We start from the raw sequence: 17,783 nt of genomic DNA on the forward strand, positions 1-17,783 counted from the left end.
AAATTCCCTAAGCAAATCGAATTACTATAATTCACTCAATTTAACGATGCTTATTTGCAAGTGTTTCTATATTATAAATAATGCTATCAGTGCTATAATGCTATAAATAATGCTATGAAATCAGTGGTGTATTTCTATACTTTTGTCGAGTTATATTTTTCATATGTTTTGTATTTATACATTCATTATTTTCTTAATTATTGTTATTCAAGGCATTTCAACGTTATGAACCGTCGATATTTTACTTTCCGCAGAACAAGGACGTCCCTTTGAACCAGAACATTTGTCCTAGTACCTCCATCTGTACCGATCCGAGCGAAAGTGTTCCGGAAGTCGGTAAAGTTGCTCTCCTTGCTCGTCGTCCTGAATATCCTGCACTCAACACCTGTAATCACGCAATACTCCGTCCCAAATTCGATTTTAAGTAGTAATAAATGAATTACAAATGACACTGATGCTCTTTGACACGAAGAAAGAGCCGACGATTGGTAACATCGATCGAGTCATCGTGCGTACTGTGCATCGGTCAAGAAGGAACTTAAAGGTAAGTCAGGAATTGATGAAATGTTACTGGAATCGCTCGGAATCACTAGAAACGAGATTTCTCACCAGAGCTAGGATATTTTTCTCGAATCTAGTGTTTTCCTGGAATTGTCACTAGACGAGGCAACTGGAAAAGTTACTAGATAGAATTTCAATATTTAATTTCTGCATTCCTAAGTCCAGATCGTTGAGAAAAATTTTACAAGTAATTGTACAATAAACAGAATATAATATTGAGACTAATATAATAATAGAAAGGATTTGAAAACTAAATCCAGATCTTTGAGCAAAATTTTAGTTAAATAACTCTAGTTACTTGAAGCATGACGCCTCTTTCATTTTCACGTTAATTATTCCTTCAAGTAATTGTACAATAAACAGAATATAATATTGAAACTAACATAATAATATCTCGGCGAAGGAACGCACATATGAATGAGACTAGTGTCGAGTCTCGACGTAGCAGCGCAAAGGGTTAACATTAACCCCTTTCACTCGGAAGCTTTTCACTAGAAACATTCACTTTCCAAGGAGACATAGACGACGCTATTTGAAACGACCTAATGAGAAATACGTGAATTTGGATCTGTGGAAAATAGTATGATTCTAGGCTAGTTTCTTTAAAAATCATTAAAATACTTAATACTATAACTGGTGCAATATTGGAACCTACCGAATTCAAAGGATCAATTTATATATATTTCCTCATTAATTAGTTTCAAAGAATATCCTCTGTATCTCATCGAATATTGAATATTTCTAGTGAAAAACTTTCGAGTTCAAGGGTTAAAACCTCCAAGCGCAAGGAAGTTGAAAATTCGAGAATTCCAATTGGAATCGAAACACCCTCGATATTCTTCGGCCAAGGTGTTCCACGGGAAAGCTGATTCGATGGTTATTGACGTGGCAATTTACTAGCGCGGCACGTTTAATATACGAAGGTTCTGCCGCGTAAGCGGACGTATTTACTACTCGCCGCGAAAAAGCAGAATTCCGGGGCGCGATGGGGGATGGTCTCGTTACGTATCGCGGCCGGGGTTATCCCTCGCGATTCGCAGACACGCGCCATATACGATCCATATGCGGGCGAAGTGTACATTACCGGGATACATGGGCCTCGCGCATATTTACTCGAGACTCCTCGCAAAAATTTATTCCCCCGCCCGCCCCTCGCGCCGCCCCCGTCGAGTTATTCTCGCCCCAGTATCGCCGTTCTATCTGCCAGCGTTCAAATTTCTCGAGGAACGAACCCCCTTGATACTAGACCGGAAGTGCATCCACCGGGAAGCTCGGGAACCGAGATGAAAGCGCGTTTGAGACGCAGTATTTTGTGAAAATTGCGAAACGGGGCTGTTCGAGTTGTAACCTTTGAATTATTAATTTTAATCTTGACTCTTTGAATTTGTTAATATTTGATTTGATAATAGGATCGTATGGTAGAGTGTATAATTTTATGGCTAATGAAATAGAGGAATTAGTACCTTATTTACAAAGAGAATTTGGGAAAAACATGTATAGCTTGATTCGACAGTATTCGAGAATGAACATTGTGTTTTGCATAAGTTTTCTTTGTAAACTAATCAATTCCCCTGTTTCATTATTGGCCATAAAATTATTTAATACTAAAGACAGAATTTCAGAATGTTTAGCTTGCTAGTATTTAAATGATGACAAGATTAGAAATATGCTGTCCTAATTTTGATGAAAAGTTAGGAATAAATCACCCTAGTTGCTCGGTAATTTGAGTATTAACCCTTTGACGAACGTCGACACTTCGACGAGATGAAATGTTCATATTTGGAAGACTAAGTCGCCGACAAATGATTTAATTACTGGAATAGCAAGAGAGCAGCGCGTAGTTACCCTTTTTTCTATTAACCCTATGCACTTGATTTAATAGAGTAAAATTATAAAGTCATATATGATATTAAGCTTTGTATAATGCATCGATACGTGAAATATTCGAATAAAATTGTTTCTTGATTTATATATGCTTTCTCATTGGTTGCTTTCAAACGTCCTTTACATCTTACTAAAAAACGTTGAATATTTCTAATGAAAAACTTTCGAGTGCAAAGGGTTAATTAAGCAACTGATATACAATTCATGTTCATCTCTCGAAGGTGTCGTATATTTCAAAGAATCTTCGTCAAATGGTTAATTATCTATACACCAGGAAAAATGAATTTCGTCTGTCACGTAACATTCGTTCAAATATAATTTCCTCCGTTCATTTCGTGTTCTCCAGCGGTCGTTCGTTTGTTCCGTTTAATTAACGGCGACAATAACGGTTGTCCGCGTCGTAAACGAAAGGTGACGTTGTCATTCTCGCCGGGCCACCCGGTAGAACAGTCGCTCGATTGGCCGGAACGGTGGCACGCTCGAAATTGCAACCGGATAAGTATTTGCCGGATGCAGTCAGACGCGAACGAAAGTTTCCCAATAAAAGATGTTTATGTCGGCCGACGGATAGACGATCCTCGTGGCCCGTTTCCATCCGGCCAGCCATCGCGCGGAAATATTCCAAAGAAATTTTTAGGCCGGCCGCGAGACGTTGATCCGACGCTCGTCTCTCGTCGAATATTTATGAGTGCTCGAAAAGAGCGCGACGCTACGCGACGCGAATACGGAGACAATAGAAATTTCCCCTGCGCATTCTTCCGCTCGTCGCGACGCAGCGTTCCGAACATTGTCGGCTGACGCTGATCCTCGGACACGTTAGAATAATATCATTAACAATCGTCCCGTGGAATATCCCTGTGTTTGCGAGACGAAACTGAGACTGCGACAAGAGGAAGTGACATTTTTGGAAACTTTTATTTTGTGCATTATTTGTGATACTGGAGATATGATATTGAATATTTTGAAATAAGAAGATCCAATGAGGAATCTTCTTTCTTTTGAATATATCAAATTATTTCTATTTTTTGATGATTGATTTATAGAGATTGGAATTACCGTTAGATAATCAACGCATAGAAATTGGAATCGATTTTTAAATGATTAATACATACACTTTGAAATCTAATATTGAAATCTAATATTGAAATCCTGAAGTCATTTCCAGTTTTTAATAATTGACTCATTCAGATTGGAATTATCGATAGATAATTAGCGCGTAGAAATGGGAATCGACTTTTAAATGATTAATACATACACTTTGAAATCTAATATTGAAATCCTGAAGTCATTTCCATTTTATAATAATTGACCCATTCAGATTAGAATTATCGGTAATCAACGCGTAGAAATTAGAATCCACGTTTAAACGACCACCGCGTATAGTTCGAAACCTAACATTGAAATCTACATTTAAACAATCCCCGCGTCGAATGATTTAGTTATCGATTCGCTTGGTAATATTTCAGTAGAACTAGGACGTAGACTGCGGGCTGAATTTAAGTAGTGGAAGTTTCATTAATAATTTATTCAGGAAACGATGTCACAGAGCAAAGTACCGTCGCGTGAATTCAATCCACGATCGTTCCGTTGTTTTTCTGTTCCTCTGTTATCTCCGGCAGGCACCGCGGAAATTATATATCGCGCGTAATCGGACCTAACCGTCGGGTTTTCGAGGGTGGCTTCCCCGGGAGCAGTCGCCGTTCTTTCCCGGTGACTCCATTCAGAAAGAAAAAGGATGCGCCTCGGTTGCAGCCTCTTACGTCATCGGCTGCGACCGGGGGTGGCAGATAAAGGGGGATGATGTAAGAACAGGGCTGGCTCTAATGCCTTCCGCACCCCCGACGATGTTCCTCTAACTAGAAATTTTCACCCCTTTCTATCAAGTATATTCATATTTGGAAACAATACAGTCATCTCGCAATTAACACTGGAACTACCGAGCATTTCACCCTTTGAACTCTGTAGGCTCCAGTATCTTAAAGAAACTATAATTATTAGATTTTTCACACATACAAATTTTGTAATAAGAAGGAAAATGAAAGATCTAAGAAACGTTATAGCATTCTTCATTTCTGCTATGGACACTATAAAAATTAGTTCCAGTCGCTGATAGATTAGATAGATAAAAATTGTAATAACAGATTATTGATATCTTCAAAGCATTGAATATTCGGAATGATCTTGAAAATAAATAGTTTCACTTGAACTATAACGAATGTCTGAAGAAACCGAAAATAATCTATTATCACAATTTTTACAAAGATTGCATACCAATCGTGTTAACCCTTTGCACTCGTGACGTCACAAAATTACATAACAAAATTACACAGTGTTACATATAATATTAAGTTTCGTATAATGCATCAATATGTGAAATATTCCTGTAAAATAGCTTTGTTTCTTAACACGTTGAATGCCGTGGGGGTCACCAGTGACCCCAACCAAATCGAACTACTACAGTTCACTCAATTAAACCATGCTTATTTGAAAACATTTCTACACTATAAATAATGCTAACCAACGTGGTGACATTCGGCTAGATGAATCTGCAATAATAACAATGCAATTCAATCAAACGCTTCAATATCATATTTTTCCCATTTCAAGTATTTCGTACCATGAACTCCTGCGGCATTCAACGTGTTAATTGACGCACGTTCTCATCAGTACGTTTCAAATAACGTCGCCCCTGTTTCATCGAAAAGTGTCGAATGATTCCAGTGAAAATCTTCCGAGTGCAAAGGGTTAAACGTTCCAGCGTTAATATTTCACAAAGTATCAATCCCGCTCGCGATTAGAATCGTAGAACCGTAGAATCTCCGACACCATTCCGCCTAATAGAATCATCCGGAGCGTCGCGGGGAACCCCGTAAAAATCAGAATCGTTCTTTCATCCCCGTTTAGACGGGCAAACGTTCCGGAGTCGAAGTAATTTTCACGCTCGCTGGATCTCGCCGGGTACCTCGCAGACAGTTGCCAAACTTTCAAAGAAATTTCCACCGGGAGGTCGGCCGGGGGGAAGGGGTTGAAAACTCGAGCGTGAATCCGTCACTGAGAAACTGAGAAGTAGAGATAAGGAGGAGGGGAACGGCCGGGGGGGGGGGTGGGAATCGTATGTAGGTCGCACTGTCAGTGCCGCGACCCGGTTTCAACCCTGTCCCCCTGCCTCCCGCCCCTCGGACCCAGAATCATCTCCGAAAGCGTCGTCCTGCGTCATCCCTGGCCGGTCTGCAAATCCCTAAATACATTTCCACCACTCCCCCCAACCCGTCCACCCTCTTGTCCACGTCATAATGCTCTGTATTATTCAGGGCGCACCCCTTTTCCCAGCGACGCCCTTATCCGCGAGCAATTAACTCGTTATTCGCCGCGAGTGTCCTTGCTCGTCGTTAATGTCGAGCCCGCCGATGGTCGGGTCTGGGGCGACCCTGATTTTTTCCAGAGGCTTTTTCGAGTGGCTTGTCTTTGTCTTCGGTTTCGGGGAGATGGAGGTCGAGGATTTTGTGGATTCGTGGGTTGTACTGGTGGTTGTTGTGTTTGCGATGTTTGTATTGTTTATGAATCAGTGGGAGTAATTAGTGGGATTAACCCTTTGAACTCTGTAGGCTCCAATGTTGCACCAGTTCTAATATTAGATATTTTAATGAATTTTAAGGAAAGTACCTTAAGATTCTTAGATCTTCCAAATATGCAAAGTTTGTACTGAGAAGGGAATTAAAGGTCTAAGAAATGTTACAACATTGTTAATTTTCAGTAGGGCTACTATCAATATTGGTAGGAGTCGCTGAAATATCACAAAACTACGTGGAGTGCTAAGGGTTAATTAAAGTTTACTGCTGCGATTGTATATTGGAAGATCGACTGATTGCAAAGATAGAATACTGTTTTCCTTCAATCAATACGACTTGGTGTATTTATTAAACCACGCATGAATCGAATTCAGTACGAAACCCATTAAGCAAATCCTCATTAAAGTCACTCAAAATTCCCCGCCACGAATGTTGCTGGACATTACAATAAAAGAGCTTTAAAATCCTCCCGGCCGACATTCATTTCCACCGTTTCATCGTTCCGAGGTGCGAACAATTCAAAATTAGCCCCGTCTCGCGAACGGTTCCATTCGGTTTTCGAGTTCGTTTCACGCGGCCGGACAAAAATCGAAAATTCCGTCAACCCGCTTGCAACGATTCCGCGACCTCGTCGCGTGTTTGCCGAATCGTTCGCCGTTTAGGGATTACAACGGAGAACTCGTTGGAACGACGAACCGCGGGCGAAAAATAATCGTCGGTAATTATCCGACGTCCGGAGCGCCGCGATCGTCGCGCGCCAATTATCCCGAGTAATTATTCAAATTGGATATCGCGGGGCGATCGCTGGGAATCGTTTCCTTGCTCGATGAGAAGATAATTCGCGGCCGGACCGGTTTCCTTCGGTTCCGACGTGCGGCGGATCATTTCTTTTTTTTGGGACACTCTGTCCCTTAAAACGCTGCGACGTGTTCCGGAGTAATTATCCCCGTTGATTATTACGGGGACGCGTCGCAAATTGCTTCGAACGGCCGCCATCAAAGCGATCCGGGCTTTCGACTCCGTCGCCGCGGAACGAGTCGAGTTCCGACAGCGTGTCTCGTCTAAATTGGGAAGAATCGGATGGAGCTTCGAAGACGAATCAATTTTGTTAATTATTCTGATGGCGCTGTGGAGTATGTTTGATTAGTTTGCAAGTAGTTGAAGTAATTCGATCTGTTGGCTTGGGGGATTTTTTATTGGAGAAACTTACGGTGTTGACTTTTCGACTAGGTGTGAATAATAGTTTAATGTGAACAGGAGTTGAATATCTATGTTCAAGTGAACTTACTGTAAGAATTAAATGCTCGAGAAGTTAAAATATTAAGACACCTTTGGGAAAGAGTGTTAGTTATTAATCATTTTCTACAATGAAATATCGAACAATTGTTTGATTACTGCTGCATCGAAAGATAGATACTATTTCCTAAAGTAATAATATCTGTTCACATTCATTAACTTCCCCCGGTACAGTGAAATTAAATAATTCCTCAATATTCCATTTCACAAAATTACCCACACAAATTTCTTATCTATAATATTAACTGAGTTCGCATAAACTGTAAAATCAATGATAATTATATTAATAATATTTAACAATAATACATTAATTATATTAATAAGAATGATAACTGATACGTAATCAAAGAAAATCTAATAATTTTAGGGTAGTTCCTTTGATTCATTAAAATATCTAATATTATAACTGCTGCAATATTGGAGCCTACAGAGTTCAAAGGGTTAAACCAACGTTCCCAGAGTTCCGTGATCCCGGTCGCAAGATGGCGGCGGCGTGGCGCGGGCGTGATCGAACAAATTCATTGTCCCCGGGGCGCCGGAGGCGTCAGATTACTTTCGTATCCTTCGCAAACGATTCGTACGACTGTGTTTCTGTCCGGTAAGCCGGCGCGGGATTCTGATCCCGGACGAAGTGGGCTGTTATCCCGGTCGTAGGAGGTCCGACGGCGGGCTGCGCGCTGAATATTCAAGACCCTCGGCCCCGGGCTTTTCGTGAACTCGAATGGCCCCGGTCCGTCACGGTGCCGTGGTAATCGGCCGATTTCCCGCGTGTATGCGCCCCCACGAACGCGTCAGCTGTTATTTCCACGAGGAAAGCGCGCTGGAAATTTTAAGCGCGATCGTGCCTGGGGAAGGCGGACGTCTCGTAGCTTCCTTGGGACGTAAGATAACGGTCCAACTGGTTTCGGGAATTTCGACCGAGGAATGGTACAAACTGCTGGATGAAAGTTTGAATGGAGATTTTGGAAATTTGTTTGGTGACGGGAGATGGGAATTGGAGATTTTGGAGAATGATTAATCCTAATTTAATGAAATGGTAACTTTTCAAAATTGGAGGCCTCGAAGATTGCAGAATTATATCGTTTTGACTATTGTTTGACAGAGACAAGAGACGGGAATGGGAAATTTGGGAGAATGATTATTAATGGCTGGTTTAATGAAATTGTAACTCTTTAAAAATGGAAGCTTCGCAGATTGGGGAATTATATCGTTTTGACTCGTACTTCCTTGGGATATAAGATAATTGGTTCGTCTAATTTCGGGAATTTCGACTGAGAAATGGTACAAACACTGGTGAATGAAAGTTTGAATAGATGAAGGAGATTTTGGAAATTTATTTGACAGACAGGAGATGGGAATTGGAAATTTTGGAGATGATTAATGGCTGGTTTAATGAAATGGTAACTCTTTAAATATGGAGTCTTCGAAGATTGGGAAATTATATTCTTTTACTGATAGATGTTTCTGGAAAGTTCGAGTAACCGAATTTTGAGAATCTATTTGATAGAAAAGTGAGATAGTGTAGTGAAATTTAGAAGATTAATAGACTGTATGTTCAATGAAATGGTAACTTTTTAAAATTGGATGCTTCGAAGATTACGGAATTATATTTTTCCCACTTGATATAGACGGAACCTCCAAGCATAGCAATGAGGTTTTAATTGCAGCGGAACCGATGTACAATTGAAGACGATCATTTACTTCGATCCGAATGATTGGGAACGATCCTAGGGGTTTAAGGAATAAAATGTCGCCGCTCTCGAGAATTCAGTAGACGGATCACGGGTACGGGACAATTAACGGGGTGCGGTGCTCGTTCTTTCTTCGTGTCGGGCCTATCAGAAATTGATCAGAATTCAAGGCACGCGCAGCCTTTGGGAAATCCGAGCCCTGGCTTTAATTAATTTATCACGGCCAGACGATGTCCCGTTGATTCGAGTCGATGTTCATTATAGATATCCCCGCCGGCATTATTCCAACTCGCGACCGTCAACCTTTCGGGATCCGTTTAACACGGGTACCCCTGGCATTTCCATAAACATTGCTGGAATAATTAATCTTGCTCCTCGGTTGATCCACACGTTTCAGACATTATTCGAGACAAATAGGAACACTCCGAAACGGGTAACAAGATTTTCATGAAATCCCCCGGTTCGAAGTGCCTTCGACGAAATATTAGTTGAAACGTTTAGAACATCAATTCATAAGATATTAACCCCTTGCTCTACAACGAGTGAGACTGGCGAAGATTTTCAACATGATTCAACAAATATATTACTCAGTTCATTCGAATTCAGAGTAAATATTATTCCTCTAATCAACTATTATATTTGAAAGGAAATACAGGCATAACTTATGCTTAGAATTTTTCTCTTTTTCCAATGTATTAATGACAAAGTAGCCATATCAGAGTTGAGAAAGAAATCATAGGCCAAGGGGTTATCTTAAGAATCCGACGAACTAGAAAAAAGTCAAATACATAGTAGCAAAAGAATGGAAACGAGATGGCTCGAAAAAATGGACTCAAAGAACGCAGGGTGAAATTGTAATGCGTTCAACGTGGAATGTACTCTCGTCCACCTATTCGGTCCTTCGTTTTCCATTCATGCCGCCTCTGTCCGCCATTTTTTCGAGCATTTTTCTTCTCCCGCCCGCGTTCCCTGCTTTTCCTAGCGGTTTTCTTTCGCTCCCTGAAATTACAACACGTCCCGGGACGACCGAGAAATCTCATTTCCGGCCTTCTCTTATTCATTCTATTTTCCGGCGTCGTGTTTCGCGATCTCGCGTAGAGACGCGAAAGGTTGTTGTAATAACGGCCAGAAACGTAAACGAGACCACCGTCTTCCTCCTTTACGTTGCAAACGAGTTCGTTTACACCCCTCTTTTCTAACGGCACACACTTGATCCTGCGCGATGTTCTTGAATATTCCTGGCCCGATGGGGCCAATCAAAACAACCGACCGTGTCTTCGCTGTAGCTCCTCGTTCGAAGGTACTGCCAAAGGGATTTTTTTCTTATTTTCTTCTTCTCTTGCGCCATGGTGTAATCCCACCGTCGAAATTGCCGGAATGTAAGGACTCGCCTGTAGATTGGGTATTTAAGTGCTAACGAGTGCCTTTGGACCGTTGAAATTATGTAGAATACTGCATTCGAGTGTATTAGGGTGTACCTGTGTCTGGTAATCAAGTGTTCTGAGTGCGTGTTCGTATTCATTGGAGTACTTGAAATGTTATTCGATGTTAAGGGTTCTCTTAAAGTTTACTGTGCTAGATACATTGGCGAGGATGTACCAATTTACTTGATGCAGTTTCATGGAAGGTAATCTTGTTGTGTCTGGAGGAGTCATGTAGAATGGTACTTGGAGTACTGGAGAAGGTATTAGATACTTTATTTGTTATCCAATTGTGATACTATTTACAAATTTCCAGTACTTTTATTTGTGGGGTTTTATGTTCTAATTTTTACTCGACCATATTTATTATAATTCAATAACTCAATCATGTAACTAGTATCTCAAGTTCAAATACATACTCAAATACACCAGGTACTCATTAACGATAAAAGGGAGATTCATGAAAAATACTGAAAACAAATTTCAGTGGAAAAAGTCCTTTTATATAGAGGGATTCGAACCTTGATCATTCTCGTGGCAAGCAAACACTCTAACCATTACTCTAGTGAAATCCGTACACATGTACCTTACCTTTTTCCTTATATACAGGTCCCATTTAATCAATCCCCTTATTTTTCAGCAATCTTGACCTACCTCAGCAGACTTCCATTCGTTACATTATCCAGCTGATTAAGTGCATTACATTTACTAAAACCAATGGATAATTCTTATAAATATTTAACAAACTCCAACATTCTCCACTGTAATATTCGTTTCAACTATCGTTCCATTTCGAAACCGTCCAAACTGACAATTACTGACAAGTTGATTATTTCGATGTTAAAAATGAAACTTTAAAGGTTAAAAATGTACATAGATTATCATAAGCGAACACATCTTCCGAACTTGCTATGTATTTCATAAAAAGTAATCACATAAGAAGAATTTAATTGCTGAAATTTTCATCTCTTTCGCCGCAAAGGGTTAAAATTATTTTACTCCTACACTAATTCACTGAAATGTTTCACTCAGTGTGATCTATACAGTGTGATCCATTTCCCTTCTGAATATCGGAACCTTCCTCGAACGTCCTGTACCGGTGGACGCGGAGACGCGGCAACGGAAACGGCTCGGAAAAAATGCATTCCGAACGCGCGCATTAAGTTTATCGCGTTAGAAGCGCCGTTTCTGCAGCACCGGCAATTATTGTGCCATTAAAATTCCGTGACGTCTCGGGGAACCGGCCTGTCGTTGACACACCCTCCGAAGGGAACGGCACGCAGACACTCGCACCGCGCGCAGGGCGCAGACACTTTTTCACCCTCGTTAATTCTGCGCCTGGGAAATTTGCTCCTTCTTTCGACCGACGACAAATTGCCTACCTCCCCCAGCCGCCCCCTCCGCCGGCTTTTCTTTCAACAGCTATCGACATTATCATTTGGGGGAGGACTAACCAGCGAAGTTAGGGGAGTTCCCGGGGATTTCACTTTTTTCTTTCCTTTGCTCGCCGGTACAGAATGAAGCGAGGAACTTCGGGGATGGAATATTAGAGTAACTATTGCTGTTATTCGGTTATTCTGAATTTCTTCTAGCTTGTTTTGAAAATAACGTTGAGAAGTTTAGAATTCGTGTTTCACACATTCTGTTTATTTTAACTTGTACCAGTTAAAATTCAATTCGTTTGTTTATTATTTATATTTTCGAGAGTTTCCATTGCAAATAGAAATACTTTCAATCGTACAAAAGGATCGATTATCTACTTTTGTCGAAACTGGTAATGAAGTTACACAAGTGTTTAGTACTTTAATGGTTGGTACTTTTATTTTTAGTACTTTAATGGTTAGTACTTTTACGTTTAGTGCTTTAATGGTTAGTACTTTTACTTTTAGTGCTTTAATGGTTAGTACTTTTACTTTTAGTGCTTTAATGGTTAGTACTTTTACTTTTAGTGCTTTAATGGTTAGTACTTTTACTTTTAGTGCTTTAATGGTTAGTACTTTTACTTTTAGTAATGCAATGGTTAGTACTTTTACTTTCAGTACTTTAATAAAATAGTACTTCTACTTTCAGTACTTTAATAAAATAGTACTTTTACGCTTCCCGCATACAATGCGTTAACAGCTTCGTATTTCCAAAGGAAATGATTTATAAATCCTCTAGTTTCTATAGAGTACCTGGTTGAAATGATCTTCCACTATTTTTCCAATTCGATTTCAACCGAAACAAGTAGCTTAGTCAAATTATCTAATTTCCAAAGCAGAGCTTCGGTTTCCAAAGATTGAAGTTTAAACCCGGTCTATTTCATATTAAACCATCCCCTATCTCAACGTCCCCAACATCCCACCCCTGAAGCAAACAGTTCGACACTTAGATGACTCACGAAGCAATCGAAGGAATCCCCGAAAGAAGCTGTTCGTCGTCGCGTATAAAAGATTAACCATCGGCTCCGAAGGAAATCATCCCCTATCCGGAGATTCGAGCGTGTCACCCACTTGCCAGCGGTTCCTCGAGGTCTGTACAAGGGTTAAACAGCAGAAGGAAAGGTCAGGAGTCCCTCGTTGGCCCATTCATCCTCCTCGAGGGGTGGAAAGGTAAAGAGAAAAGGACTCGAGCCCTCGAAACCAGCCAGAACTACTCCAACCCTCACCTCGGGGCTGGAGATCGCGCGACTTTAAGTTCACCGGCGGCTCCCTTCGAGAACGAAAGTGAAATCTCAGCCCTTTCACGGCGCCGGGTCCCGTGGATCGCGTCGAGGACATGCATTTCGAAGAAGGTCGACGGAAGCCTAGAGCTTGTAATCCCCTTCGGGGGATGCACTTGATTTTACTTCGCCCCCATCCCTCCACGGACGACCCCTCGCTCGAGGAAAGGCGTTAACGAAGAGGGCGAGCGTTCTTCGTTTCCTTCCCCGATCGCGATGAGAATCAGAATCTCACTTGTTGAAAATATATCGGGACAATATGTGGTAGAACAGTTTATATTATGTTATATTTTTATATTATTATTTTATTATTTAACAGAAAGGCGTTAACGAAGAGGGTAGCGTTCTTCGTTTCCTTCCCCGATCGCGATGAGAATCAGAGTCTCACTTGTTGAAAATATATCGTGACAATATATAGTACAGTTTATTATTTATATTATGTTTTTCCATTAACTATTTTTATATTATTATTTTATTGTCTAACGCATTGCGTACCGGTAACGAGAAATCTCGTTTTTATATAGACACTTAGCTTGCAATTTCGCTAATTACCACAGCAATGAGAAAAATATAAAATTTAATTCGAATTGATTATGTATTTAAAATATATTACATAACAATATATCTGAGTTTTTCTATGTATAGTGATATAAGTTGACAGTGAAAATTGAGTCAGTGTTAATATCATATAATCATTATTAAGTTATTAATATTAAATACAGTAATAAAAGCAAATACTAATTTGAAAATATTATTAAACTCTGCAAGGGTTTGTTTACAATTGAATTCAAGTTGCGTTCATTAGAAGTAGAAATTGCCAGCTATAGTCAGACGTAGGTTGATCTATTGTTAGATCTTCAATTTGTAGTTTGGTTCTCTCTTCTTTTTCTATGAGAGACTTATTTTGTTTTTATTGTTCGTTCAAAAGGAGACTTTAGAATTCTAAAACTGCCACGAAGAAGTGACGGTGGAAAGTTGAAGTTAACCGATTCGATTTACTTTTATACACAGTATCACTGGTCTCCCCCGTTGCGCCATTAACCGTCCGAGACTTTTTATATCTTGATCCCTAGCTGCGAGCAGCATTGCTCGGTAATATCAGCCACTTCTGTCCGGCCACCGAAACTTGGGGACTTAAAGTGGCGCGAGTCCATAATATCTTCCAAGTTTTTATTCTCCCTGGCAGAAGTTCGTTTCCCACATTACTCCGTAACCGCCGTTGCTTTTCTGTGTTCGGGCCGCTTTCAATTGCGAGTAGTATAGCTGCTTTATAATATGGCTGCTCTTATTTCCTATTCGAAATAAGCACAAGCGAAAATCGTGATTTCGGTTTCCATTCTGAACTCTTAAACGATTGCAAATGAATTTTAGTATATACACGGATTACCCAGAATTATAGCTTATACTCTTTCACGATCTTTCTCGTTGTTCCAATGATCACAAAATACCAACGCTTAGAAATTCAAAATACCAAACTTACAAAATTAGAAATTTACAAAATTACAAAAGTACAAAAGTACAAAGGTACAAAATTCCAAACTTACAAAATTAGAAATTTACAAAGTTACAAAAGTACAAAATTCCAAACTTACAAAATTAGAAATTTACAAAGCTACAGAAGTAAAAAGCTACAGAAGTACAAAGCTACAGAAGTACAAAGCTACAAAAGTACAAAGCTACAAAAGTACAAAGCTACAAAAGTACAAAAGCACAAGACTACAAAATTACCAAAGTACAAAACTACAAAAGTACAAAACTACAAAACTACAAACCTACAAAACTACAAACCTACAAACCTACAAAGCTACAAAACTACAAAACTACAAAACTACAAAAGCCCAAAATTACATTAAAAAATTACAGAACCCCAAAATAACGTAATTCCACAAGTCACAAAGTCTTCGACCCGCGGTTCGTCGCGAAAAGCCGCCGACTCGGTGGTCGCGCGCGAACAATGGCGACAAAGGCGAAAAAAAAGGTGGATTCCAATTTAGGAAGCGACGCGATCGAACGACGTTCTCGTCGACGCACGTTTTCGGGGTGGTGGCGGCGTATTCGAAGGGGGAATCGAACCGTGGCATTTTAATATCGCGCCGGGACACGGGCTCCCGCGAATTTCTGGACAATAACGGCGCGCATCGGACCGTATTGCGGGTGGACATCCGAATTTCGACGCGGGTTACAACTGTCCCCGGTCGAATTAATTAATTGAAACGGCTCGGTAATAAGCGGGACCGCGAATGAATGTCGAATTAATAACGTCTTTGAGCGGTGCCGGTCAATAGCCGGATTTCCGCGAGAAAAACCGACGCGGCGCGGCTCGGCGCGACGAGCAGAGCAGAGCACGCTGGCCTGGGCCGGCCGATTTTAATCAATTAATAAACGCGTTCCTATTCACACCTGCGCCCCGCGGTTAAAACACGATTCGCGAATACCCTGCTCCCGGCCACCGCCGCGGGAGGCTCGCTTCACCCCCAGCTCGGCGAACTGTAATTTTCATATTATGCGGACGGTGTATTAGGGGACCGTCGATATTGATAATTAACGAGCGGGGGATGGGTATGATTTAGGAGCAACACCCCTTTTTTTACTGTTTTAGATAAGGGTGGTTCAGGCTCCAATGAATTTTAATTTTTTAATGTTTTCTCAATTCGATAATTCGTGATTAACGAGGTGGGGTTGGATATGATGCTGGAGTAATATTTTTTCTTATTTTTCTAGATAGGGGTGGTTCAGGCTCCAACGAATTTCAAGTTTTTAATGAGGAGTAATATTGTTTTTTAATTTTCTAGATAGGGGTGGTTCAGGCCACAGCGAATTTTGATTTTTTAATATTTTCTCAATTTGGTAATTCGAGATTAACGAGTTGGGGTTGGTTATGATGCAGGAGTAATATTGTTCCTTACTTTTCTAGATAGGGGTGGTGCAGGCCCCAATGAATTTTAATTTTTTAATGTTTTCCTAATTTGGTAATTTGTGATTAAGGAGTTAGGGTTGGTTATGATTTAGGAATAATATTTTTTTTATTTTTCTAGATAGGGGTGGTTCAGGCCCCAACGAATTTTAATTTTTTTATCTTTTCTCAATTTGATAATTCGTGATTAACGAGGTAGGGTTGGTTATGATGCAGGAGTAATATTTTAGAGTATAGTACAGAGAAGTTTAATCACCAGTAAATAACAATTTTTATATTTAAACGTTACGTCCATTGAATTCCGAAACGTCCGACTCGTTCGTTCCCAAATTTCCGTGGCAAAACAATTAATTACCCCTTCATAGATGGAATCCCATCAAATATTCGTGCGTTCAATTTCGAGTTGATTACTCTGGCAAATGAATGGATCAATTACCGAGCGATGGGTGGCATGATTTAGTGGCAGGCGATTCCTTTTTCAACTCTTCCATCGACCGCTGGTTCATCCCCGTCGAATTGTTATTTTCATATTACGCGGCCAGCAAATTGGTGGACCTATTGGTAATTACCGAGGGTTGCTTATGATTTAAGGCTAATTATTTCCAACTCCCCCAGCAAGTAGCTTCCAATGGGAACTTTTAGCAATCCTGCGGAATTGTTCACAGAATTTCTACAACAAAATTTGCGTAAAATTCGTTGGTAAAATCGGAGGGTGGAATTGTGTATACACATACTCCCTCCCCTCAATTTCCCTGAAAAAATACTGTTGCTTCAGATCCGATGAAAAATTATCCTCGCGCCGTTTGTTCGCGAGTTATTTACAATGACCGCCGAGAGCATTTATTTGAACAGTCTAAACAGAATTTAACAGCAACCCCATGCGCTCGGCCAACACCGCATAAAGTAATTTACGAAATCCTCATTAACATCTCTATAATTTTACATCCCCCTCGCGCTATATTTCAACGGCGAGTCGAACATTAAATTACGCGACTACCCTTACACCGCGAGCGCAACACACCGAGCGTTGCGGGGTTAAAAACAAAGACACGAGATTTTCAAGGGAAATTTCACAAGCCACAATTCCTAGATGCTAATGGCCAGATAATGCGGCTAACAACCCGCGACGGAAATAAAGATATTAATACATTTCCACGGTCCCGTACTCGGCCACGGGAAAATCGGTATCATAAACGCCGCTCGCTTGTTATTTACGTTTTTCAATGCTAATGGCTCGAGGACCGGCGCGCACAACACACACACACACACACAGGGCACACACAGGGGGTTGAACATTTTACGCCGCGATTCGTTCGAATTACTTCGCCGCCGTATAGAAAGTAACTTAATTACGAGTCGTGCCCCGAAACGAATCTCGTTCGGCGCTCATTGTTTTCGAATACAATAACAAATAATTCCCGCCTCCTCCTGCGCACCCCGATCCTCGGCTTCTATCGCGGCTGTTGCAATAATTAACATTCTCGGGGCGGAGAATGAAAAATTGTTCCCGCCGACGTCGACAAACAAAGGACGCGTTAACGGCCGTTCCACGGAGAACGGGAGAATGCGGCGAGTTATGTTTAATTAAATGAACGAAACGTCCACCGGCTGCCCCTTAATTATCGCGAGACTTCAAACCACCCTCGAAACGAGGCAATTCGTTTCACAGCGAATTATTCTGTTCGGATGCCGCGCGACCTTCCACCCCGCCCCGACGCCCCCGCGCCACCGAGCAGCGGTGCACGC

The sequence above is a fragment of the Nomia melanderi genome, chromosome 4 (genome assembly GCF_051020985.1).
Source record: "Nomia melanderi isolate GNS246 chromosome 4, iyNomMela1, whole genome shotgun sequence".
Classification (NCBI taxonomy): Eukaryota; Metazoa; Arthropoda; class Insecta; order Hymenoptera; family Halictidae; genus Nomia; species Nomia melanderi.